The following is a 27,328-nucleotide window of genomic DNA, read 5'->3' as shown; positions in this document are numbered from 1 at the left end:
GTGGGTTGAATTAGTGTCCCCCCAAAATTCATATGCACCCAGACCAACAGAACATGACCTATAGAGAATTTGTAGTTGTAACTAGTCAAGGATCTTGAAACATAGCCTTCATGGTTTTAGGATAAGCCCTAAACCCAACGACTCATGTCCCCATATAAGGAGGAGAGGACACTGAGAAGGCAATGTGAAGGTGGAGGTAGGCAGAGATTGGAGTTATGCCGCCACAGCCCAAGATGTGCCTGGGACCACCAGAAGGTGGATGAGGCAAGGAAGGATCCTTTCCTAAAGCCCTCGGAGGCAGCTGATGACACCTGGATTTCTAGCCTCCAGCACTCTGAGAGAAAAAAAAGCTGTTGCTTTAAGCCACCAAATTTGTGGTAATTTGTTATGGCAGCCCTAGGAAAATAATACACCTTCTAAGAGAAAAACCTAAGGTAACAATGGTGGACTTCTTTGTTGATTTTAATAGGGGGATGTGGGCCCCAAGAGCTACACCGTCACCCTGACTACCACTTAAGTACATGGAATAACATGGGATTGTGAGATTTTCAAGTAAAATTCACTTTTCTTCTTTATTGTGACACATTCATGTGAAAAGTGCCTAAACTAAAGTTTAGTGAATTATTATTAAATAAAAGCTTTGTAACCCCACCCAGGTTGACAACATTGCCAATATCCTGGGAACTCACTCACCTTGAGCCCCTCCCCATTGTAACTCCCTCTCACCCTCATGGAAGAAACCACCACTTCACTTTCACTTTTGTGATAACCATTTCCTTGCCTTTTTCTTTTATAAGTGCACCATTTAAGAGTCACATATGTAATAGTAAGACTATACTTTTACCATTATACTTTCATTACCATAAAGATATAATCCTTAACTATACTTTCATGAATATACTCATCTCTACACTGATAAAGATATGATTCTTAAATGGTGCCCCCCAAACTGAAATATAAGAGAACCCCTCCATTTCACTGCCAACTGTGAGGCCCTGGGCTGGCCTTTATGGGAGGGAGACAAACTGATTTGGAAGCAGATTGGATCCAGCTTCATTCAGCATTACTACCAGTTATTTGATAATGACAGAACCCAACTACGAATAATTTATATTGACGCGTCATGCCTTACGTGGGAAGGACAGCAGTTCCAGGGGAAAACTGCCATTGTGAAGAAGTTGTCTAGCCTTTCGTTCCAGAAAATCCAGCACAGCATCGCGGTACAGGACCATCAGCCTACGCCGGATAGCTGCATCATCAGCATGGTTGTGGGCCAGCTCAAGGCCAATGAAGACCCCATCATGGGGTTCCACCAGATGTTCCTATTAAAGAACATCAATGATGCTTGGGTTTGCACCAACCACATGTTCAGGCTTGCCCTGTACAACTTTGGCTTACCGCCTCCCAGCCAGGCACCTATGCTGTTTCCTCCCTCTTCTTCCCAAAACTATTCACACTCCTCCAGAATCTCTAGATATCATACACAAATGAGCAGGGCCGTGGTGGGAGTGGGCTCAGTGAGCTGCTGCCACCAAGGTGTTGTGCATGATGTTTGGATGCAAGACTTAGTTGCTTCTAACAGAAGTTTATGTTGTACCAGCCCATGCCTTGGAAAGACTTAAGTAATGCAAAAGGTTGTCTTTTCTTTTTTTTTTTTAAACTACTGACACATTGCCCTAGTAAACCCAAAGAAGTGAAGGAGAAAGCAGCTGCCTCACTTCCCAGATATTGATTTGTTTAGATGTTTCAATACCTCGTTATACAATAAAATCATGGAAATTTTAAACTTTTAAATTTTAAAAAATTAAAAGAACTACTGCAATATATTGTGCAATAAATTTGGATAGTATGTCATGAGGGCAGTTGTTTTTTTTAATTCTAAAAGGGAAAAATACATAGCTAAAATAAACATTAAATCTAAGACTTACTGAAACTTCACCTTACCTAAGTCTAATTTTGCTTTTTTTTTCCTGGATTGTCAGCATCCAACTTTTGGTACTCTCCAATCTTTTTCATATTCGACAGGCTGAGCAACTTTAAGTAGAAATTGGCAGGGTGTCAGCTACTCTCCTTATTAAACTGTTTCTTGAGGACTCTTTAAATGCAAAGATATTCTCTAAAGGAGTGGGTAAGATCTGTGTTAGACCATGCTACTGTCATGGTCTCTTTTTAAACAAACACTGTTAGTTCTTCTGCCAGAAGGGACAGACACAAGATGGGCACTGTCGCTTCAGATACAGATATGGTCTGTTCACAAAAAGCCACATACAGTTGCACTTTGAGATGAAGATTGGAATGCTTCAGGAGAGCAGAGGGTCACATACATCTGCCTGTGAATTGGGGACAATTTCTGATATACATACATATATATATAAGATAATATTTAATATATCAGATATTTTACATGTAATTTAGATGTACATATATATATATGTGAATGAATTTCTTTCCTTTGCCTCCTACAGAGTCCTTTGCTATTTGACCTGTTTAATGAAGAAAGGTGTATAACCATAGCTTGTATGCATTGTGTCTGGCACATCGTAAGTACTCAAGAAATAGCTGGTGAAATAATGATTACTGTAATTAGTAAGGGAAAGGCACAGGTGGAAATGTGTCTGTCATTTCATCCTTGCTTCTCTAGGCTGCAGAGATCTGTGCAGTGGTGGTGAAGGGGCAAGAGGCAGAAAGAAGCAATACGATACATTCTCCTATCCCACCTCTTTCAGCTTTTCTCACAGACATCTTTGTCCAGTGTACTTACAGTACTGTGCTACCATCACACAGTATTATGCTATCTATTTCTGGATCTATGCAATCAATACTAAACATTCTGTAGTCCTTCAGCATCAAATGGCATCAAATTGCAAACTGGTGTTCATGGAGGCAGTATTCATGATTTGCAAAGGGTGCAGATGACCTAAGGGTACATTGACTGAATAATGGAATGGTGTACTGTAGTGTACACATACAGTGGAACATTGAGCAACTACAAGAAGGAGTGAAGCTGTGAGACACACAATGAGGTGAATGGATCTTGTACACCGTATTTGAGTGAAGTACACCAGAAATAAAGGCAAACACTTTAATGTCTCACCAATATGGACTAACTACAATGTGTAAACTCAGAATTGAATCTTAGAACATAGCCTAACGTGGACATAATAATTGTAATAGTCCCTAGATTGTAAGCTGTTACAGCAGTTAACTCTATCCCTGAATTGTAAGGCCTATCTCTAAACTTTGAGATGCTGATCCCCTAGTGTATAACCTGATTGGTCTCTGGAACAATGTGTATCTCTGAGACACCTGAAACTCAGAGCTAGAGCTCGGCAGATATGAATGTCAGTATTAGTGCATACAGCCACTGTTAAAATAAAAAAAAAAAAGCTGAAAAAGAGCCCAGACTTCAATTAGTGATATGAATGAAGCAGGTCTGGTTAAGACCAGGGCAAGCCAGGCCAAAGGGTAAAGGTTGAAACTGATTGTGTTTTAAAACTTCAACTTCCATATGAGACCAAGGGAAGAGATATCTATTTGGTAAAGGATCTAAATTTTCTAAACGGTACAACTCTACAGTCGATTTGTTCAAACACTGCAATTACATGGAACTTTGAATAGGAAGTGAGATACGGTAGGTTAGTATAGGCTGGAGTGAAATAGTGACACATCCCAGAGTAATCTGGGCAGATAATAAAAAATATATTTACAGCCTCCCCCTCCCGAGCCCCGAGGATCTGGGGGAGGGTGCGGATCTGTTGGACATCCTCACCTGGACTGGTGTTGATGTTGTCACAAACATTGGGACTGGCGGTTTGATTTGCTGAGCCCTCGATCATGGGACTTGCCCTTGTGAAGCTCGTTACTGCAAAGGAGAGGCTAAACTTGCATATAGTTGTGCCTAAGAGTCTCCCCCTGAGTACCTCTTTGTTGCTCAGATGTGGCCCTCTCTCTCTCTAACTGAGCCATCTAGACAGGTGAACTCGCTGCCCTCCCCCCTACGTGGAACCTGACTCCCAGGGGTGTAAATCTCCCTGGCAATGCAGAATATGACTCCCAGGGATGAATGTGGGCCCGGCATCATGGGACTGACAGTATCTTCTTGACCAAAAGAGGGATGCAAAATGAGACGAAATAGTTTCAGTGGCTGAGAGATTTCAAATGGAGTCGAGAGGTCACTCTGGTGGACATTCTTATGCACTATATAGGTAACATGTGTTAGGTTTTAATGTATTGGAATAGCTAGAAGTAAATATCTGGAACTACCGAACTCCAACCCAGCAGTCTGGACTCCTGAAGACAATTATATAATAATGTAGATTACAAGGGGTGACAGTGTGATTGTGAAGACCTTGTGGATCACACCCCCTTTATCTAGTGTATGAATGAGTAGAAACATGGGGATAAAAACGAAAGGACAAATGGGGTGGGATGGGGGGATGATTTGGGTGTTCTTTTTTCACTTTTATTTTTTATTCTTGTTCTGGTTCTTTCTGATGTAAGGAAAATGTTCAGAGATAGATTGTGGTGATGAATGCATAACTATGTTATACTGTGGACAGTGGATTGTATACCATGGATGATTGTATGGTGTGTGAATGTATTTCAATAAAACTGAATTTAATTAAAAAAAAAAAAAAAGAAGAAGCAATACGAGCAAAGGAGCAATCTGTGCTTTAGTTCTGAGTTCTCAATCAGTAGAATCTCTGTAACACTGTGGTGGATGCTTTTGGGGTGCTACCAGCTGCCCTTGGATCCATTTACCAGTGCTATGGGCCTTTTCTCCAGCTGCTGGGTGACAGGCTTCTAATTCCATCCTCTGCACCTCTCTTTGGAGGGCTGCTCTTAGGCAACTGGAACAACTGCATCAGCAAGTACAGAGAGTTGGACATGCCTGGGCATTTGCCGCTCATTCAGTGGCCCTTAGCCAATGAGTAGAGCAGGGTTATGAACGCTGCACCCTTGCTTCTGCCCCTTCCTGTCCAGGGTTCCCTTGCTGGCTTCTCCCAAGAATGTTTCTGCAATAAATCGATTACCTACCAATCCCTGTTGGAGTCCACCTCTGGGAAATCTTACCTAAGACAGACCACCATTCCCTGAACCCCCACTCCTCTCAGCCCAGTTCCCTTAATCCCGTTAGGGTCTTGATTACTTAAAGGCTCTCTGTCACCACTGATAGTTTGAATGTTTGCTTGTTTTAATGTAAAGAGCTTTATATGTTTTTCTAATTGTAGAAGTAACACATGCTCATTGAAAAAAAATCAGGCAAGGAACAAAAGCAAAAAGCACTGCACTTTTTCCCCCCACATTCACCAGTCAGCTCTCTGCTCGGTGTCCTTCCACAGCTCTCCCACCTACCAAAATCTTTTTGGAAGAAGGTAGTGGATGGATGGGGTGTGTGTGTGTGGGCTGGGTGCAGGTAACTGGGTGGGTCGTGGACAAGTGATGGACAGACAGATGGATTCTTTCCTGCTTAATGCTGCTGGAGGGTGGCATGGGGAAGGGACATAACCACCACTCTGTGCCTACCAGAACATCCTGCTTCTTCCTCATCTGTCCTTTTTTTTCCACTCCCCCTTACCTCTCCCCTGGTAACCTCTAATCTGCTTTCTATCCCGGCCAATTTGCAATTTCTAGTCATCCCTTATAAGTAATATCATGCAATTTTTGTCCTCATGTGTCTGGCTTGTTTCACTGAGCATGCTTTCAAGGTTCTTCCACGTTGCAGAGTATCTCAGAACTTCATTTTCACTTAAGACCAAATAATATTCTATTGTGTGTATGTACTACATTTTGTTTATCCATTGGTTTGTTGATAGACATATGGGTTGTTTCCACCTTTTGGCTATTGTGAATAATGCTGCTGTGAACATTGGTGTACAACTTTCTGTTTATGACCCTGTTTTTACTCTCTATGGGTATATACCTGGAAGTGGGATTGCTGGATCTAATGATAATTCTATATTTAACTTTTGGAGGAACCAACATATTGCTTTCCACAGTGGCTATACCATTTTACATTTCTACCAACAATGCACTAGAATTTCAATTTCTCCACATCATCTCCAAAACTTGTTATTTTACTTTTTTTTAATAACAGCCATCCTTGTGGGTATGAAATGGTATCTCATTGCAGTTTTAATTTGCATTTCACCAAATGCTAATGATGTTGAGCATCTTTTCATGTTTTTATTGGTCATTTGTACATTTTCTTTGGAGAAATGTATATTCAAGTCCTTTGTCCATTTTAAAATTGGATTATTTGACTTGTTGTTGAGCTTAAGGAGTTCACTATATATTCTGGTTATTAAATCCTTATCCGATATCTGGTTTGAAATTAGTTTCTCCCATTCTGTAGGTTGTCTTTTTACTTTCTTGATAATTTCCTTTGATGCACAAAAGTTTTAAATTTTGATGAAATCAAATTTAGCTATTGTTTCTATTGTTGCTCATGCTTTCAGTGTCCTATCTAAGAATCCATTGCTGAATCCCAGGTCATGAAGATTTGCTCATTCTAAGAGTTGATACTGTGTGTTTTGACTCCATGGCTGCTGACCTTAAAATTCTTGTCTTGGGCATTCACTCTGACACTGCTCCTATGTACTGTCACAGGCATAGTTGTTCCAGGCTTTTCATCAGGTTCTCCGAGAATAATCTGTTAAATAATTTGCAAGGAAGGCAGTATTTTTATTCCTTACTCTCTCTCCTCTCAAGGTGAGTTCCATGCCCACAATTACACTTCTTCCAGAGGTTGGACTGAGAATTGTTCTCTTTTGATAGAATCCCTTGAACTGCCATGATTCAAGGATCATAATTCTGGCTCAGTGAGAGAGAGCACCATCTGCCTCAAAATCCTCTTTGCTATTTCTCCCGGGAGGCTTAGCAGGACTTCTGGTGTCCTGTCCTGGAGGGTCAGAGTTGGTAGATGTGCATAACCTCCAGCCAGCAAGTGAGATCTAGCATGCTAAATTTATGCTGCTCTGTATTCAAGTTGCTTTCCTTCCAAGTCCAAATTTATCATAATTTTATGTCTTGAACAAAATACTTGCAAAACTACTTGAAGAGAAGTCTTATTAGAATTATGCTGTTAATGTCTAATATGCCTGTATCGTCTTGGGCCTTGTAAATCTGTAAGACTACTAGTAGACTGCAGGCACTAGAGGGCAGAGGGTATGGTGGCTGGAGCCCTTGTACCTAGTACTGTGTCTGGCGCTTAGCCAAAAGCCCAGTAAATGTTAATTATCTCCAAAATTTCCCTCCAAGTCTTATGGATTCTACCTTGAAAATATACTGAATCTAAATCCTCTCTGGAAATCAACGTATTTTGATCTAAGCCCTTATTCGGGGAGAGGAAAGTGCAGTAAGCAACCTAGCACCCTGTCACTAAGTAGGAACGCAAAGATCATTTGGTCTCCTTATCCTCTCCATCCTCAAACTGAGTCTCTTAACTCTGTTTTGTTCAGTGTTGTTTTGCCATGATAATTTTTGCTCTTCCAGGTGACTGTAACTGTTTTGTAGGCAGGAGCCCATTTTCTTTTCTGGGTAATCCTGACTCCTACTGCAGTACTCCCTGTACAAAGGGTGCTCAATAAATGGTGCCGATTATTAAGTCATTCAATCAACAAATATTTATCGAGCACCTACTGATCAAGACAAAGTAGAAGTTCTCTTGACCTTCATATCACCAAATCTAATGATTATCCCTTATTGCTTATCGTCCTTTACTTTTTTTTTAAATGCAATTTTGTTGACATTTATTCACACACCATACAACCCATCTGAAGTATACAATCACTGGCTCACCATATCATCACATAATTATGCATACATCCTCATGATTAATTTTAAAACATTTTCATTACTTAAAAAAAGAAATAAAAAGAAAAAATAGAACCCAAATCTCCCCATACCCCTTGTTCTGGTTTGCTAGTGCTGCCATTTTGCAAAGCAGCGGAAGTGGATTGGCTTTTTTTTTTTTTTTTTTTTTTTTTTGAAATAAATTCAAACTTACAGGAACAGTTGCAAAAACAATACAAACCCCATACACAGAACTCCAGCATACCCCGACCCCCCTCCCCTGAATACCCCGATCCACCAACTTTAACATCCTGTCACACCACCATTTCTTTCTTTCCCTCCCTCCCTCCCTCCCTTCCTATCATCTTTCATCTATTGCTCTGTCTTCTGAACATATGAGAGCAAGCTGCACACATCCTTGAACAAACAATATAATTCACATATACATTTCCCATGAACAAGAACATTCTTTTACGCAATCCCATTAAGCGCAGCTAAGAAGTTCAAGAAATTCAACATTGATGCAAAGCTTACATTCTATATTTCCTTTTTTTTCTTATGTCCCAACTGTGTCCCTTTGAGCCTCCTCTCCTCCATCTTCAGATTCCATCCAGGATCATCCTTGGCATTCAATTGTCATTATCTATTTAGACTGTTTTTTTTTTTCAATTGTGGAAACATATATACAGCTGAAATCTTCCCATTCCAACCCCTCACTAGCATTCCATTAGTGGGATTAATCACAATTAGAATGTTGCAATGCCATCACCTTCCCACCATCCATTACTAGAAATTTCCCTTCACCCCAAACAGAAACCCTACACTCATTTCTTAACTCCCCATTGTTCCTTCCCCCACTTCTTGTAACCCATACTCTACTTTTCATCTCTATGGTCATATTCTCTGATACTTTCTTTGTGTTTACCATGGGGCTTAAATTTAACATCTTAAATCTACAACAATCTTGTTTTTCTTTGATACCAACTTAACTTCAATAGGACACCTAAACTATGTTCCTATACTCCATCATTCCCCCACCTTTATGTAGTTCTTGTCAAAAATTACATATTTTACATGGAGTCCAAAATCACTGATTTATCATTACAGTTTATGTATTTTAGATCCTGAAGGAAGTAAATAGTGGAGTTACAAATCAACAGTGCAGTAGTATTGGTATTTATATTTACCATGTGATCTTTACTGGAAATCCTTATTTCTTCATGTGGTTTCAGTCAACTGTTTCAGTCAAACACATATTTCTTCATGTGTTTCAGCCTGCACAATTCCCTTTAGCATTTCTTATAGGACTGATCTACTGGTGATGAAGTCCCTCAGCTTTTGATTATCCAGGAATGTTTTTATCTCCCCTTCATTTTTAACCTCCAGGTGTTTGTGAATTTTCTAAGTCTCTGATGCTTATTGACTTCTACTTGTATTCTATTGTGGTCAGAGAATGTGCTTTGAATAAATTCAATTTTTTAAAATTTATTGAGGTTTGTTTTATGTCCCAGCATATGATCTATTCTGGAGAAAGATCCGTTATCACTAGAGAAGAATATGTGTTCTGGTGATTTGGGATATAATGTTCTATATATGTCTATTAAATTTCTCTATATCTCTCTCTCCTTTCTTTGTTTCTCTGTTGATAGGGCTCTCTTTAGTATCTGAAGTAGGGCAGGACTTTTATTAGCAAAATCTCTCAGCATTTGTTTGTCTGTGAAAAATTTAAGCTCTCCCTCAAATTTGAAGGAGAGCTTTGCTGGATAAAGTATTCTTGGTTGGAAATTTTTCTCTCTGAGAATTTTAAATATGTCATACCACTAGCCTTCTCGCCTCCATGGTGGCTGCTGAATAGTCACAACTTAGTCTTATGTTGTTTCCTTTGTATGTGGTGAATTGCTTTTCCCTTGCTGCTTTCAGAACTTGCTCCTTCTCTTCAGTATTTGACAGTCTGATCAGAATATGTCTTGGAGTGGGTTTATTTGGATTTATTCTATTTGGAGTTCACTGGGCATTTATGCTTTGTGTATTTATATTGTATAGAAGGTTTGGGAAGTTTTCCCCAACAATTTCTTTGAATACTCTTTCTAGATCTTTACCCTTCTCTTCCCCTTCTGGGACACCATGAGTCCTAAATTTGGACATTTTATTTTATCTATCATATCCCTGAAATCCATTTCAATTTTTTTTTTAATTTTTTTCCCCATTCTTTCTTTTGTTCTTTCGTTTTCCCTTCTGTGTTCCTCAAGGATGCTGAGTCATTGTTCAGCTTCCTCTAGTCTTGTACTATGAGTATCCAAAATCTTTTTAATTTGGTCAACAGTTTCTTTTATTTCCATAAGATCGTTTATTTTTTAATTTACTCTTGCAAGTTCTTCTTCAAGCTCTTCTAGGGTCTTCTTCATGTCCTTTATATCCTGTGCCATGCTCTAGTTGTTTGTCTTTAGTTCTTTGATTACAAGTACTGTGCTCCTCTGATCTTTTGATTTGGTTATTTGCGTTTGGGTTATCCATATAGTCTGGTTTTATCATGTGCTTTAAAATTTTCTGTTGTTTTTGGCCTCTTGGCATTTGCTTTACTTGATAGGGTTCGTTCAGAATATGAAAAACACCAATCTCTAATTTGTCAGATCTACAGCTTTGTGGTGTACACTTTCTCTAACTAACCAGCAGATGGCATCCGCAAGTCACCTATTCTCCTCAAGTCAGTTCTCCCCAACTTTGTCTTTGTAGTGTGTGGGGATCTGGTTCTTGTGGGGTTCAATTGGTGCACGATGTTTGGGTGTGTTGTTGGTGCTGTCTGCCCTGAATATGGGATGTGTGTCTGAGTGGTTAGGGAAGGAGGGCAGCTTTAATAATCAAACCTCCCAGATGTTCCCAGAGATTTAAGGCTGTTGCAAGAGTCTAAGCTTTCATTTCAGTCTTGCCACAGATTGTCTCTGCCGCTGACCCACAAGTCCTTGGTATTGGCGTAGGGTCCCTGGGATTTCCAAGTGGATCCCCCCTCTCAGCCGTGGTCTTCCAGGACCTCTGCTGAGAGAAGGCTGTGCCATGTCACAAGTGCACACCGGCCCTCCAAGGAAGCCCTGGGCTGCCAGGCCATGCAGGGGCGTTCCCAGCCTGCTGTAAAGATGGCTGAAAGGGGCATGTTAATTTCCCCCTTCTCACACAGCTCTGCCTTCCCAGCTCCAGGACAGTTAGCTGTGGGTGCACTAAAGGACATTGTCCATGGCTGATATTGTGGTGTGTGCGCAGTGCTGCGGGAAACACTCCCAGTCACACTGGGACCCTTGGCGCGGCTCTGGGCTGTGGCTCCAGCCCTGGGCAGGAGCATCCCCAGCCCACCGGGAAGATGGCTGCAAGGGGTGTGGTTTCTTTCTCCTTTTGGCTCCTCTCTGCCCTCCTGGCTCCAAGACAATTAGCAGTGCGTGTGGGAAGGGCTATCTTCCACACCAGATATTGAGGTGTTGGCGCAGCCCATTCCTGCCATGCTTCACTGCATGGTTCTTGCTGCTATATCCGCAGCCACTCCCTGGCTTTTATTATTTTTTTTTTTTAAAAGAACTAGTCTGTCTCCAAATGCCAACCCACGGTTTCCCCACACTGCAGCGTGGCAGCCAGACTTTCAGCTGGCTCACTCACTCGTTTCAGAACACAGACTCCCAGTTTCACCAAATGCATGGTCCCTGTGGATTTAGCAGACCTTGTCTGGCTGGTGCATCGCTGGAACTGGTGCTCTGGGTCACTTTCTGGCTTTTATCTAGTATTTTTCACAGAGGTGTTTTTTGGCCCTGTCTCACCTAGCCACCATCTTAGGTTCTCCAGATTGGCTTTTATAAAGGGGGTTTATTTGGTTACAAAGTTACAGTCTTAAGGCCATAAAATGTCCAAGGTAAGGCATCAACAATCGGGTACCTTCACTGGAGGATGGCCAATATCATCCAGAAAACCTTTGTTAGCTGGGAAGGCATGTGCTGGGATCTGCTTGCTCCTAGGTTGCATTTCAAAATGGCATTCTCCAAAATGTCTCTGCATCAGCTTCTTGGGGCAAATTCTGGGCTAGTACCTCCAAGCATCAGGAAAACTCTGCTTTCATCTTCAAAATGTCTCTGTAACTTGCAGCCACAAGCTCCTTCTGTCTGAGTTCTTATAGGGCTCTAGTAACCTAATCAAGGCCCACGCTGAATGGGCAGGGCCGCGCCTCCATGGAAATGATCTAATCAGAGTTATCAGCTAGAGTTGGGTGGGTCACATCTCCATGGAAACAACCTAATCCAAAGGTTCCAACTTGATCAACACTAATATGTCTGCTGCCACAAGATTGCATCAAAGAACATGGCTTTTTCTGGGGGATATAATATATACAAACCGGTACACACCCCTCACCTTCCCCCATTATTGACCCATTGTGTTGGTGTGGTACATTTGTTACTGTTGATGGAAGAGTGTGAAAATATTACTGTTAACTATAGCCCATAGTTTGCAACAAGTACATTTTCCCCATGTATCCATCTATTATTAACTTTCCCCATGTATCCATCTATTATTAACTCTTTGTAATACTGTCATACATTTGTTCTAATTCATTAAAGAACATTTTTATATTTGTACAGTTAATCATGGGCAATGTCTACCACAAGATTTGCTGTGCTATACATTCCCATGTTTTAACCTCCAGCTTTCCTTCTGATGACATACATGACTCTAAACTTCCCCTTTCCACCACATTCACACACCATTCAGCACTGTTAATTACTTTCACAGTAACATGCTACCATCACCTCTGTCCTTTCCAAATGTTTAAGTTCAACCTAGTTAAACATTCTACACATATTGAGCAACCGCTCTCCATTCTTTAGACTCATTCTGTATCCTAGTAACTTGGATTCTATATTTTATTTCTATGAGTTTACATATTATAATTAGTTCATATCAGTGAGACCATACAATATTTATTCTTTTGTGTCTGACTTATTTCACTTAACATAATGCCCTCAAGGTTCATCCATGTTGTTGCATACATCAGGACTTCATTACTTCTTGCTGCTGAATAATATTCCATTGTATGTATATACCACATTTTGTTTATCCATTCACCTGTTGATGGACACTGGGGTTGTTTCCATCCTCCTTCACTTTTGACACCTTACTGGTCTCCCACCACCTGCTTCCACTTCCCAGACTTGCTGCCTGACCCTCCCTGACCAGCTTTGTCTTTTTCCTCCACCAGTTTTCAACACTTGTAAGAAATTAAGCCTGCCCTAATAGTACACGGCTAGCTTGAGTTAGAGCCACGGCTACAGCCCAGGTCTGTATAGAATCAAAGATGAGAAAACAACCAAATCTTGATGCTTCTATTCATGGGAAGGAAATCCAGATGGACCTGCTACTCAGAATACACGCTTCCAAATAAAAGAACATTTTTCCCCCTAACGACATTGTTAGGACAAGGTCTAGCTAGAAGACATTGAGAGAAAATTCACTCCTTTACCTGCCTTAGGGAAATGGGAAAATTCAATGCTTGAGCCATTTAACCAAGAGTAATCCATGTTGGAAATTTTGTTTAAAGTATTCTTTAAAAAGGCCCTTCTGTCTTTAGTAGTACTATAGAGCTGCTGGTCTGCCTAAATATATGAGGTTGCAAAGGATATTTCTTTTCATTCAGAACTTGCATTCTCTATAAAATGAAAGGATTCTTGGCACTTAGTTGGCAGTTACTATCTAGGTTTTCTGCATAACGTAGGTTTTTTTTTTTTAACTAAGCTTTTAACTCAATAGACATCAGGCTCCAGTGAAAATACATGTGGCCTAACACAAGCAGAAATAAACACAATTCTAATCAATTTAGCTGTTGACAAAAGCATGTGGTTTCATTCCCTGGGGCCAAAGTTTTGAGAGTGAGCTCTGATTTCTAGCAGGCACACTCCTCATTTATGTGTGCAAATAGGGTAATTAAGTGTCCAGTTACCAGATTTGCATTGGCAAATGGGGGCTTTGTGTGGGTAAAATTCTCCATAGTTGGGGACCAGCTGAAACTTAAGTCTTTTATTTTTGAATCAACCCCCCCAAAATAACTCAGGCATGATGTAGCCTACATCTTGTGACAATCTGAAGCCATGGCTGAAGATTTCCCTTTATTTTGGTCATTCAGTGAAGCAGACAGCCAAAGTGAGGTTCTTGAGCTTTTTCTTCTGTACTGTCTACTCTGAAAAATAATTAAGCATTTCAGATGCTTTCAGACTGACTTTTTTACCTGCCAGCTCTGTAAAATTGATAACTGAATGTGAAATATCTGTAACTATTCTTTATGAAGATTTAACTATATGTAAACATTAAGTTGAAAGTCCGTTCATAAAACAACTTTATTCTTTTCTCCCTTAACCATTGGGTGAAATCTAAGTCATGTCCCAAGGCTTTCTCAAAGTCTTCTGGACACTTTTAGTCCCAAAGCCAGTTTCCTTGCAATAATTAAGATATCCTTTTTGGATTCAGTTCCTGTCAAGATGGAATAAGCATACTCCACCCCGTGTCTTTCTATGACTGCAGTTAGAAACCCTGGATGGAATGCATGGAGCAGTGCTCTGAGGAGCCTGAAAAGCAAGTGGTAGCTGTGGACTGGGGAAGGAAACCAGAACTCCAAGAACCTCTGAACCAGTGATGGGTTGACAGTTTTCAACCCTGTGCTATCTCTCGTCTAGACACTGGAAACCTGGAACTACATACCAGGTGTGGACAGAAAGATCTCCAAGAGAAGCCCTATAGTTTGGTCCAAAGAGGGAGAAAGGGGATATCCAGGGGTCAGGGAGAGTGGAGGAAATCCCCTGTTTTTGTTCTTTTCCATTGCCTATTATCCCAGCTCCCAGGCAATCCCATGGTGGTGGGGTTGGCAATGGCAAGGGCAACCAGGCAGCAACCCAAAATTCCAAAGGAGAGCCCTTATCTCTGACCAGAGAAACTGCAGGAGAAATCCCTGCTGTTTTTCTCCCTTTCTCTCTCCTCTCTGTTTGGCCCTAGATGCAGGCCCCTTACTCTTTTTCCCTTAGTTCCTAGTTTTCAGAGGCCTTCTATGCTTTTGCTCATTTTCTGAAATGTTCCTCCCTCACATTGACCACCAAATAAACTTTTGCTTCTATATTTCATGTCCAGGACAAAGCTATATCCTTCACAAAGCTGTCTCTTTCCCTCCCAGAAATAATTTTACCTTTCTGTGTTGTAAATCTTTGCTATAATAGTCTCATAATTGTAACTAGTTTAGTGCATGCCTTCTTCATCTGTGGACACACTTCCTCTCTCCAGTGTTTAGTGTTTTAATAAATGTTTGAATAAACAATAAAATAATAAAAGCTCCCACTTTTCTATCAATCCTGTTAACCTTCTTTCCAAGCACAATTTATCCCAAACAGAAGAAATGCACACTGGCATCTCGCTCTATACTATGGGTTTTAATGAAAAGATGGAGCATTGTAGTTGAGAATCCTGACCCTCAGAAACATTCTTAGGGGTTAGAAACACCCGAAGAAATGTTAAAAGATATGCATTGAAAGTACATAAACAGAAGTGAAATTATACAAATATTTTATTATAGATAGGATAGACATATAATTTATTGTCCAAATTGAAAAACTTTTGAGAATGAAAGGGAGAAGGAGCACTAAAAGGCCGTATTTTGTCTACAACAGGTACAAACTGGATCAAATTGTAACCCTCATTATAGACCTGGGGTAAATGCCACCTCATCTCTTGTTAGAGTTTCTTCATGATTTCTTCTTCAGCCATACCTCTGGACATGTAAATATCTGTACGGACCCCTCTAGAAATGCACGTGTTCTAACCTTGTGCCATGGGCTAGACAAGACAAATAAGGAAAGGAAAGATACAGAAACTGTAATTTTGCTTGTAAAATAATGATTATCTTCATGCAGCTTCCACTTTTCTATCAATCCCTTTAACCTTCTTTCCAAACACAATTTATCCCAAACAGAAGAAATGCACACTAGCACCTCGCACGATACTGTAGGTTTTAATGAAAAGATGGAGCATTGTAGTTGAGAATTCTGACTCTTAGAAACATGCTTAGGGGTTAAAAATCTAAGTTTTGCTATTAAATATCCATGTTACCTTAGCTCTCTTATACTCAGTTTCCTCATATATAAAGTGAAAATAATAATGCTATAATCTCAAAGGGTTGTTATGAGGATTTAATGAAATAATTTGTATAGAAGTGAGGGACTAGCAGATTGCTTAGTTAAGTGGTCAGTCTAGGTCAACTTTCATTACAGTGGCCATCTAATTCATTGTCCAAATTGGATACTTTTGAGACTGAAAGACGACACTACTAATAATTTTGTTGGGACAGCAGGTGAAAGGTGAGACTGGTCCCAGATAATTCAGAACATGTTTCCACTCCAGCTCCCGTTTTGTGAATGGCCGAGTACAGCAGCACTCTAACTGCCAATTTCCACAGAATGCCATGGAGAGGGAAACTTGCGTATTTTACATAGTCAAAAGCTCTAAGAGAGGTTTAATTATCAGAAGTTTCCTTAGAGACACTTCTCATCTAAAGGAAAACCAAATTCTTAGGCTGAAATATATGTCTAGTTTGCCCGCTACTGAATTGGGAGATGTTTCTTTCTGGTTAATTAGCAAATGGTTAAACACTTACTGCTCTGGAGGAAAGGTATTTCTAGAATGGGGGAGAAGGAAGGAGCCAGTAGAGAGCTTAACAAATGGACCCTAAACCAAACCCCAAAGAAAACCACTACCACTGCCACAAAAATATCATGTCAGCTTGGTTAATCCCTGATTGAAACTAAATTTCTTTTTCAAATCCAGAACATTTAGCTCAAAGTATATTCTAAATCAATTCTAACAAAGCCTAAATCTAGGTCTTCTCAACTATCAAACTGTACCAAACTTGGAGGACCACCTGCCTTGGACCAAGCTAATATTTTAGTGTGTTTTATTTGCTAGAGAAACCAATTCTCATGTGGGTACATTTGGCCTCATTAATGGTGAAGGCCCATGAGTTAGTCCAGGGGCCCCACAGCCGCATATGAGGCTTGGCTGAGTTTCCTCCTGGGCTAATTGATACAGCTCTGGTTCTTTCGAGGGAAGATATCTTGAGATTACCAGGGAGACCCAAACCTCCTTACCTATCCACTTGGGATTCAACAGTCTTGACCCTGAAATGGTCTTCCATCGCTGCACAGAGCAAAAGGCCAAACCTTTACAGTAGAATGGATGTAGTTTTGGCTATAAATGTTTCCATCAGCTTCTGTCTGGCATTCCCACCGTCCTTCCTCCTCTGGATAACTAAAATACCTTTATGATTCCAGTTCACCAACTCAAGTCATGTGATTCTTTCCATGATGAAAAAAAAAAAAAAAAAAGCAGCCAAATGCTACAAGCTTTACAAGAAAACTGTGAATAATCTGAAAACTTGAGGAATATCATGCTCTGTTTTGTTAACTTGTCAGTTAAGAGAGCATCTTTTTTTCCCCAAATACTGACTCTAAAAATTTTGGTAAGGTGTTGTAGTTTACTCTTCTGTATGGAAATTTTATTTAAGTATGTATGTATGCATTTTCATGCAGTTGTTTATACCCTAGTTAGTTCCAAAACTTAACTTCTGCCATTGTAAATACAGTTTATTACACATTTACTTTTTTTTTTTTTTTAATTGGCATGGCTTTATTTCTCAAATGGAAAGGCAAGTAATTGAATTGGGGGAAATGTGCTGGTCCCCAGTTTCAATCCACATTTACTTTTAAATTAATAATGTTTTTACAGTCTTGTATTACAGGGATTGGAAAGCTATAGCCTGTGGGCCAAATCCACCTGTTTGTTGTTGCATTTTTTAAATGAAGTTTTATAAGAACACAGCTACCCCATATGCTTACTTCTTGTCTATAGCTGCTTTCACTCTACAACCACAGAGTTGAGTAGATGAGTAAAGTGACCATAGAGCTCACAAAGCCTAAAATATTAACTCTCTGGCCCTTTATAGAGAAGTTTGCCAATCCCTGTCTAATGTAATCATTCTAAATACTGATGGTAACTGCACAGATATATAAAAAGCAAAGTGTAGCATGCTCTATTTTAGAAATTGTTAGGTTCAAGAAAATTTATCCCTAATATCAGCCCCCCCCCCGCTTTTTTTGCTGAGTATCCATTAATCAAAATTTTCTTATGTAAAATATAGTAAATTCCCTGTAAAGCATAGTTCAGGATTATATAAGTTCAGATATTCTTTGTGTGAAATCCTGTCTTCTACTTGCATAAAACCTTGACGATATTTAATGAAATTTATGAGTGCTGAATATATATGTTCATTAATATGTTTGATGTTTTGATGTAAAGGGAAGGGGAAGCAGTGGCTATGTCCCTACATTCTAGGAGTTTGCAGTCTTGATGGAGAAGCATAAACTTAATAATGCCTTCAACAATTGAAATGTACAGAAAAATGACTAGCACAAAGAAGCCAGAATTCCAAGCTTTCATTTATTATCACTAATTTATCAATAATTTAAAAACATGGATTGAGCACCTACCCTGGTCCAAGCCCTTTGTGATTGGCCCTAAATTTGATCTAAAACAGAATCAGACATGGCCCCAGACCTCAGGAAGTAGATAGCCAAAGAGACAATTAATTACCAAAACTGAATAAGGTTAGTTTTTAAATGAGTTAGAGCTCCTAGAGGCAGTCTTAAAGTGTTTCTCTTATGTATCAATGCCCTGTTTTAAAATTGGTCAAGGTTCAATTTGAGAACAAAAAGGTTTACTTTTATTTTTTATGTTACATGAGTGCTTCTCAAACTTGCTGCATGTTGAAATTTCTGAGTGATTCCATTGTGCAACTGAAGTAGTGAGCCACTGGTTTAGATCCATTTTTCTCAAAATGCAATGTGCACACAAATGACCTATGGATCTTATTAAAATGCAGATTTTTATATAGTAGATGTGGGATGGGACTGGATGCTGCTGCTGCTACTTATAGAACACACTGAGCAACATGTGTGCCTGAGTGTGTGTGTGTGTGTGGGTGTGCATGTATGCACAGATTCCTAATATGGCTACTATTGTTCTCTCTGAAAATCGAACTCATCCTCTTCCCACATTTCAAACTGAGAATGGTGAACTTTACCACAGGTGATTTTCCCTCTATTTTGTCGAGGATTCCAGATGAACACAATGCACGAGGACCCTTCCTTGCCTTCTCATGCACCACAGAACCCTACTTAGGCCGTCAGGATGGTTCGTTTTGCTATTAGCTCAGATTGCTGCTCAGATGTGCTTGTGCTACTGGCTCCAGAGGGGCTTCACTGATAATGGCATCCAAGGGCACTCAATTAGCACATTTCAGATTTCTCTGGTCATAGATACCTCATAATTTCTTCACTAATGCAGATGGATCCTTTACTTTTTCCAAATCATTAGGCATCCTTTCCATGTTACTTTTCACTTTCCAGCCTGTAGTGGATAAGGATTCTATTTTAATACCATCTCAACACATTAGTGTGTTAGGGTAATTTAGGGAGAAATCAGGTGCCAACTTTTAAAAGAAAAGTTTCAGCTGTCTGAATCCTACTAAGACATCGATCCTGCTCCTGCCCTGAATCGGAGTATAAAGCCTTGGGATTAAAAAATAAATGTGATGAAGGCTGTCTCTGGAGATGGAAGCTGAGACCAGGAAGATGGGAAGGAGGAAAGGATGGGGACAAAGATGGCTCTTCAGGTCCATGCCTGCAAAGTGGGAGGTAAAATTATTCCCTTTGGGGAGAGGGCAGAGGTAGTGTGTTCCTTGTTTGTCTCAAGACTTGGTGTCTTAGAAAGGAGGCGCTCAAGTGGACCAAACGTACAATTAGTGCTGCTCCTTCTGGTATGAGCTGGGTGGGAGGACTGTGTTTCAGGGTCTCTCAAACTTCAATGTGCACAGGAATCCCCTGGGGATCTTGATGAAAATGCAGATTCTTTTTTGTTGGGTTGGGGGAGGAGGGTCTGAGTTCACGCATTTCTAACAAGCTCTCTGATGATGCTGATGATGACCACACTTTAAGAAGCAAGGCTTTATTGACCTGCATCTAAGTCCATGATTGTCAAACTTGGCTTCTCATTAGAATCTCTTGGGAAACTTTTAAAACCTTGATACTCAGGCTGCACACAAGATCTATTATTGAATCAGAAACCCGTGATACAGGACCCAGACATCAGCAATTTTTAAATCTTAAGTGATTCCAATGTACAGCTGTTCTGAACTGAGGAGGAATGGGAGGAAAGTGAGAATCAATTCTTTAGATCCATGTGGAAAATGAGAATCACTTCTCACAGTATAATATTAGGATTGGTAGCATAAGCATCAATTGGGGAGCTTAGAAATACAAAATCTGGGGCCCCACCCTAGATCTACTAGATCAGAAATTCTAGAGCTGGGGCCCAGAAATCTGTGTTTTGGGAAATTTTCCAGATGATTCTGATTTACACTAGGATTTGAGAACCAATATATTTGGCCTCTCAGACTGGTGTGATTCTGGAAACAAATACATTATCAATATTAACTTGATTCCAAGTAGCCCTGTTGAAAAGTAGCAGTAGAACCCACTTACCAGTCATTGACTGCTTGATATTTGCTAGGTAAAGTGCTATGCAATTGATTTACAAGATCTCATTTATCAGCACAACATACCCAACAGGGAAATATTAATATCCCTATAACACAAATAAGAAAAGAGAAGGATTACAAAGGTTAGGCAATTTGCCAGAAGTCTCAGAGCAGGAAAATTAGGATTCTGTCCTAGGCCTTTCTGATTCCACATGCTGTCTCCTAATCCAGGCTAGACCTGATGGGGAATAAACAGAAGCAAAATTCCCTCATTCTGTAACCATTTTCAGCATATAGGACATGCTAGATGTCAAGCTACAGTTGTTCCTTGCGTTTGTGGAGCTCACCAGCCAATGGGCTTCAGATAGGAAAATTGGCCATTAATGCCCAGATGTATTCATTCTGTGGTAGGTTAAGCACTTTGGCTGAGGATATTTATATAAAAGTCACTTCCTGGGAAGAGGAACATGAGGGTATGTATAATGGTGGGCATAATGGGGAAAATTACATGTAAAGAAAAATTTGGATGACATGAAGAGTAGGATGCTGGGCGGTGGGGTGGGAGAATGTTGCAAAGTAAAGAAGATCAGTATATTTAAAAGCCCAGAAATGAGAGTACAGCTCTCCAGGGTGGTTGAAATACTACTTTGATTTATAAGTGGAATTTAAGTTCCTTTTGTAATTGCTACATACTGAGCAAAAGTAATAGAATTTTTATGTAAAAGCTGTTCATTTTCTATCAAAATAATGAATTTCTTGTGATAATAACAACCAACAGAAATGGTCTCAATTTTCATACATGGCTTTCACGGAACCAGAACGAACCCGGTAATGATTTTGGGTTATTTGTTTTGTTTTGTTTTCAGATCAAGCAGCAGAAACAGAAAGCTAACCAAGTCCATGAAATAATGTTTAGGAAAATTTGCATGTCTCCAATACATCAGGATTTAACTGCTAATGTCATTTCAAAAGAGATAGTCCATTGTTAGAACCATTGTGGCTTTGTTTGAGGCAACGGTGAATAAGTGGCATTCACTAATATTTTGGTTGGGTAAATGAAATGTTTTCTTTTGAAATAAATGCAAAACAAATGTCCTAATTATTCAGCATCTTGACAGAACCAGTGGAAGTAGAGATTTAGTATTTGTGTTCCTATCAATTTTTTGGAATAAACTTAATTACTCCTTTACTATAAATTTTAAAAAGCAAAATCTTATTCCACTTCCAGCCCATTCTCATTTTTAGTGTGGTGCATTCAGTGAAGCTGGTAATTAGATTCTCATCCTGGCTCCTCCTTCCTTCTGTCCTCAGTTCCCCTCCCAGTCTTTCTACACTGGAGGATTCTTTCCAGAGAGAATATTACCCAATTTTCAGAGTTATCAATAGCAGGGAAAATAATTTGAAAATATTAAACCAAGGAATCATTATTTACCCCCTTTGAATCATGTTCCTTTGAATCTTTGATGCTCAAGGCTGGATTGTGAGGCTTATCACCTCAAGGAGAGAGCAAGTACTGCCTGGACCAAATAACTTATCTTCTAATGTCAAAGCTGGCTTCCTTTGTTTCATCCTTTCCTCCTTCCTTCCTTTCTGTTTAACTCTTTTTAAAATTTACATAGAGGAAAATTGACTTCCCTTTTTGGTGTTCAGTTTTGAGTTTTAACACATGTATAGATTTGTGTACCCACCACAATCAGGACACAGAATCGTTCTGTCAGCCCAAATGGAGCAGACCTCAGCCAATGAGCAGCAGGAGGTAGGGTATAGATACTGCAGCTGCCTCAGCCCTTGGGAAGGACAACTCTGAGCAGGTGCTTTGTACTATTTCCCAGGCCCTTCCCACAGGATTAAGGTCCTGTTGCCCACATCATATCTGCCTTATGATGCACCATTTATCTGCTGCCTTCCTGTCTCTGTCTCATTTCTCTACCCCTCCGCCAGTGGTACCTGCCCCTCCCAAATAAACTACTTCCATTTGAATCCTTCTCTGCTTCTGAGGAATCTAAACTGAGACAGACATAGTGCAACAAGACCACGGGCTCTGAAATGTGGTAGGTTGAATTATGTGCCCCAATTTAGACATGTTCTTAATCTTAATCTGTGTCCCTATCAGTGTGAACCCATTGTAAATAGGTTCTTCATTGTAATACTCCTATATGTCCTAATGAGTGGACATAAAATTTCAGTGACAGTAGGTGGACTGGCACACACCTTGGGATGGTTGGATTCTGCTATGTGTGAGGATTTCATGAACAGAGAGTCAATAGGTCAGCACCACAAATTCTAGTAGTAAGGCAGCAGGAAGCCCCAAATAGCCCATTAGAACCTGATTGCTCTTGAGTCCATGCAACCAAACCAGGCATCCCAAGGGAGAGGCCTATAGGAATTCAAGAATCACCAGGGGAGTCTGGAGCTCCATTCTCCACTGGCATCAGTCATATGAGCTGCAGACCCCATCTTCAAGAGGAGCAAGGGAAAGGAGAAGGAATCTAAAAGACCAAGCATGTATGTGAGAGCCACTAAGCATCCAGACGAGGCTGTTGAAACTGGAGGAGAATAAGGGACCATATTTTGGCAAGTTTGATGTTTAAGTTTGTTTCTCCATCGGAGGTTCTTGAAGAAGATTTTATCACCTATAGAGAAAATAAAGAAGACGAAATTTCTTTCTACATCTTAGGAGCACTGCAAGAAAATTTACAGCCTGCTACATAAAGATTAGAGATAATGGATGTGAAACACCCACAGGGCATCTGGCCCATGGTAAGAGTTTAGTAATTGTTGGCTTTTGCTATTAACACTATACCTGACCATCTGAGTGGCTTTGGCTATTACAAGAACCTGTAGTAGCTGGCACAGGAGAGCAGAAAGAAACACAAACCTTGGTTCCATTATCATTCTTTCAAAAACAAATGAAAACCCAGTCCTAGCAGAGCAGAAAGTTCAGGGCTCTAAATAACAGTCTTTCACTTAGAAGGTGCCTTAGACTGGTTTGGGGGCACTGGCTGATTGAAGATTTCAGGCAAGTCTGTTCCACATCTGAGTTTGATTTAATTAGCTAGTATTGAAGAGTTTGTGTTGGAAGTAACTCATATTGAAGAGCTAATATTCAAATTTACTAAGCCTCAACAAGGACTGAACTCGGAGACTGTTTGCATGCTATCCTCCCTTTAGTTTTCAGTGCAACACCGCAAGAGGCATGAAACAGCAAAGGCTGTAATACGCAGCCGAAAGATTTCTGCCCAGTGTCTTGCCATCTTTTGCCACTAAAGACAGATTAAAAAGGCATCATTTTCTTTGACATATGTAGTGCACAGTCACTTTGCCTATTAGGTTCAAACAGGGCAAAAGAATATCAAGGGAGGTGTGGGGCTTCAGGGAAATTTGCATATACATTTCCATTAGGGTTAAAGACATTTAAATCCACATTACCCCTAACCATAGAATGATGAATGCACCATTATGGACAAGGCATAGCGTGTGTTGCTGCTGCATTTGGCAGGTTCAAGTCTTGCTCTGGGTGTAATATTTTTGTGACTCATTTTTCCTCAAGCATAGAGTAATAGGCTTTAACTTTGCTAAGCTTTTCTGCCAGCCCTCCGCCCCCTGCTGTTCCATTATATTGAACTTGTAAGCGGGACGCTCTGTCCAGCTCACCCAGATTACCACAGCAATACGGCCCCGCTGAGGGGCTGGTGTCAGGATAAGTGTTGGGGAGGGAGCTCCCCATCTTGGCATGCTGTTCTCATCTTATTAAATTCAGCTTTGTGGAAGCAGGGAGCCTGCATCTCAGTCACACTGGCTCAAGCGTGATCCAACTGCTACTGTCAGACAATATGAAAATAGGAACCACCACAGCTAATGGCAGGTGCTGCTTCACAGCTGATAAAAAAAAAATAAGTCTGAGGATTTTTTATTATGATGATGATTTCACGACCCTGTGTGAATGTGTGCTGTTTTGCTCTTGTAGATACTTGACTGGATGGAAGGCCTGATTCAGAAAGACTAATGCTTTTGGGAAATGAAACAAGTTTGCATTCTTTCAGCAGTGGGTGAATATACCTTGGGGAAGTTGGAGAACTGAATTTGTTTGTATTCTCTGCTATCGGTTCCCATGGACCTTAAGGAAGCTCATGTTCATTTATTTATTTATTTATTTTAAAGCATTCTGAAATCCCTGGGACTCAGGAGTGTCCTAACAATCTTCTCTGTGAAAAAATTAAGCTTTTTATCTTGGGTATAACAAGGTGGCAGAGACTCTGGTTAGAAGTATGAAACCACTGAACAAAATGGAAAATCCAGATCTGGAAGTAAGTCATTGAGTGACTTTGAGAGTTCTCACCTTCACTCAAAATTTCTATTTAAGCAAGTGTTTTGGTTATATATTATAGCATAACAAACCACTCCAATATTTACTGACTTAAAACAAGGGTCATTTTGTTATTTTTTGCATTCTGTGGGCTGGCATTCTGAAGAGTTGATAATTGAATTAACTAAGTCAGCCTATGCCTCAACAAGAACTGAACTCAGAGACTGTTTTTGTGTACTATTTCTCTTATTAGTGTAAAATGGGTTCAGTTAAGATGATTCTTCTGCTCATCTCACTTGGGGTCTCCTTGCAGCATAATATCCAAGGTTCTTCACTCACAAGTCTGGCTGGCATCTTGGCAGGGATTCCTAAACCTGGGACCTCAGCTGGTGGGGGGCTGAGAGGGTAGGGGTGTTGCTGGGTCTCTCTCTCTCTCTCTCTCTCCACCTCTTTTCTCTCTCTCTCTCTCTTAATTTGCCTCTAAATATAGGGTCTCCACAGGGTCTCTCCAACAAGATAGCTGGATTATCTTGCATGGTGGCTCTTAAAAGTGCAAAAGTGACGCTGTTAGGCTTAGGCCTTGAAACTGTTCCAGCAGCACTTGCCCTGCATTCTATCAGTTGAAGGGAGTCATAGAAGGGAGTCTGTGTCAGCACAGAAGTCAGAGGGGACTACAGAAGATGTGAAGACTGGGAGATCAGATCACTGGGTACATCTCTGGAGACCAGCTGGCACAGCATGTTATGTCCTTTGTCTTCAGCCTCCAACAATAATCTAGTTTAGAGGTGACATCAACCCTGCATGATATGCCTTCTTGTATGAGTAATTCACGCAAATATTATGTAAGTTTTAAACCTCCTCATTAGCTATCTGTGAAACGGAATTCCATGGCAGTAAAAAGTTTGCTTTTGAGATAATATAGACTCATTTTACTAAGATGTGTGGTTGGATCAAGAATGAGAGTGGGGTGCTATGAAAGCCAAGTTGCTAAGTGCTTGAGTGTGGATGAAGTTATAGGTATTATCTTTTCTGCAGCTTCTTTATAAAGTAACATTGAGTCTTTTAAGTGTAAAATTCTAGAACTCAGGAAGGGAGGGTTCTGGGAACACAGTGACCCAAATGTAATTCATCGCCATTTCCGATCTGTTGGTTCCTACTCGACCTAGAGAGCTGTGGGCCAGTGGGCTTTCTCTCTCTGTGTCTGGGTGAAGCACCTGGAGTCCAGCTCTGAGGAGCTCTGGGGAGAATTTGCCTTGTGGACTGGTCCTTCATGAGAGTGGCAGGTATCTTTTGCCCCCAAGAGGCCAAGAAGTAGCCGAGCAGGAGGACTGAGTGCTGAAGAGAACACGGAGACTGGGGGCAGGAATGTTCCTCAGTCTAGGGGCTTAGCCAGGGGCTAACAGGCTGCTTGTTGCCAAACTAGAAGGACACAGGGTGGAGACTACTTCACTTCCTGTCAGCAGTTGAGCTGCCATTGAGCAAGCAGACCTGGGCGCTGAGAGCCCTACCAAAAAGGGGAAACTTTTATTTAAAAAACTACTAGATTAATAAGAAAATTTGGTAAGGTGGCTGCATACATAATAAATATTTAAAAACCCAATAGCTCTTGTAGATCTTGGCCCCACATACCTAAAAATGGCAATGGAAAAATATTTCATTCACAATAACAACACAAACAAGAAACACTTAAGAATATATGGGAAAAAAAGGGAATATATTGTACATAACAAGCCGAGGACCAAGATAAAGAAAACAAAATAGTTCAAGATCTGAATGTATAAAAATTCATATATTGAATTGGGCAACTTAATATTACAAAATTATCATTTCTCCTAAAATTCATGTTTAAAGGTAATGCAATTCTAATTAGAAAAACAAATTTTCCTTTGGATTTGGATAAAATTACCTTAAAATTTCTGTGAAAGTACAAACCCTCAAGAATAACCAAGATAATTATGCAAAGGGGAGTTGTCTTCTTTATCAGATGTCAAGACCTTCTATGACATGGGGCTGCATAGGATGCTTTGGCACGGACTCACTATAATTCATTCAATCATTCACCTAATGAGTCACTAAAATCAGTAAACTTCCTTGTACACATGTCCCTAAGTACTAATGCATGTATTTCTGTGGGACAGACACCCAGAATCCAGAAACAGATGACTGGATTGCCCATTCACCTCTGAATTCATTGGGGTTTGGGAATGACTTGTTGCTGTATCGTTGGATAATGTGGAATGTGCATCACTTGGGCCTCCTCGATATCTTGAACTGTTCATTTTTTATCATTGATGGATTTCACTGAATTTTCATTGAGTGAATATGAATAGTTGCCTTCTTTCTAAGTGGCTTTTCCTTTAAAGTTTAGGAAGAGTTCAAATTCAGAAAACTTTTAAGAACAAAAATATGTGCAGTAACTGTGTCAAAACTCCCCCTTTGTATTTGGGGAATTTCAGAAGACTTTGAATTAGCAAAACTGTGGGTAACCTTTAAAACATAGATTGCCAACACATTTGTTTAGCTCACTTCCAAAAATTCTTTACTCTTGTACATATCATTTTAACATTATTCTGAACTATTTCAAGCATACTTAAAAGTATAGAGAATAACTACTGGCTACGTACCAATTA

Source organism: Choloepus didactylus, chromosome 1, assembly GCF_015220235.1.
Source record: "Choloepus didactylus isolate mChoDid1 chromosome 1, mChoDid1.pri, whole genome shotgun sequence".
Classification (NCBI taxonomy): domain Eukaryota; kingdom Metazoa; phylum Chordata; class Mammalia; order Pilosa; family Megalonychidae; genus Choloepus; species Choloepus didactylus.
Note: the sequence above shows the minus strand (reverse complement) of the source record.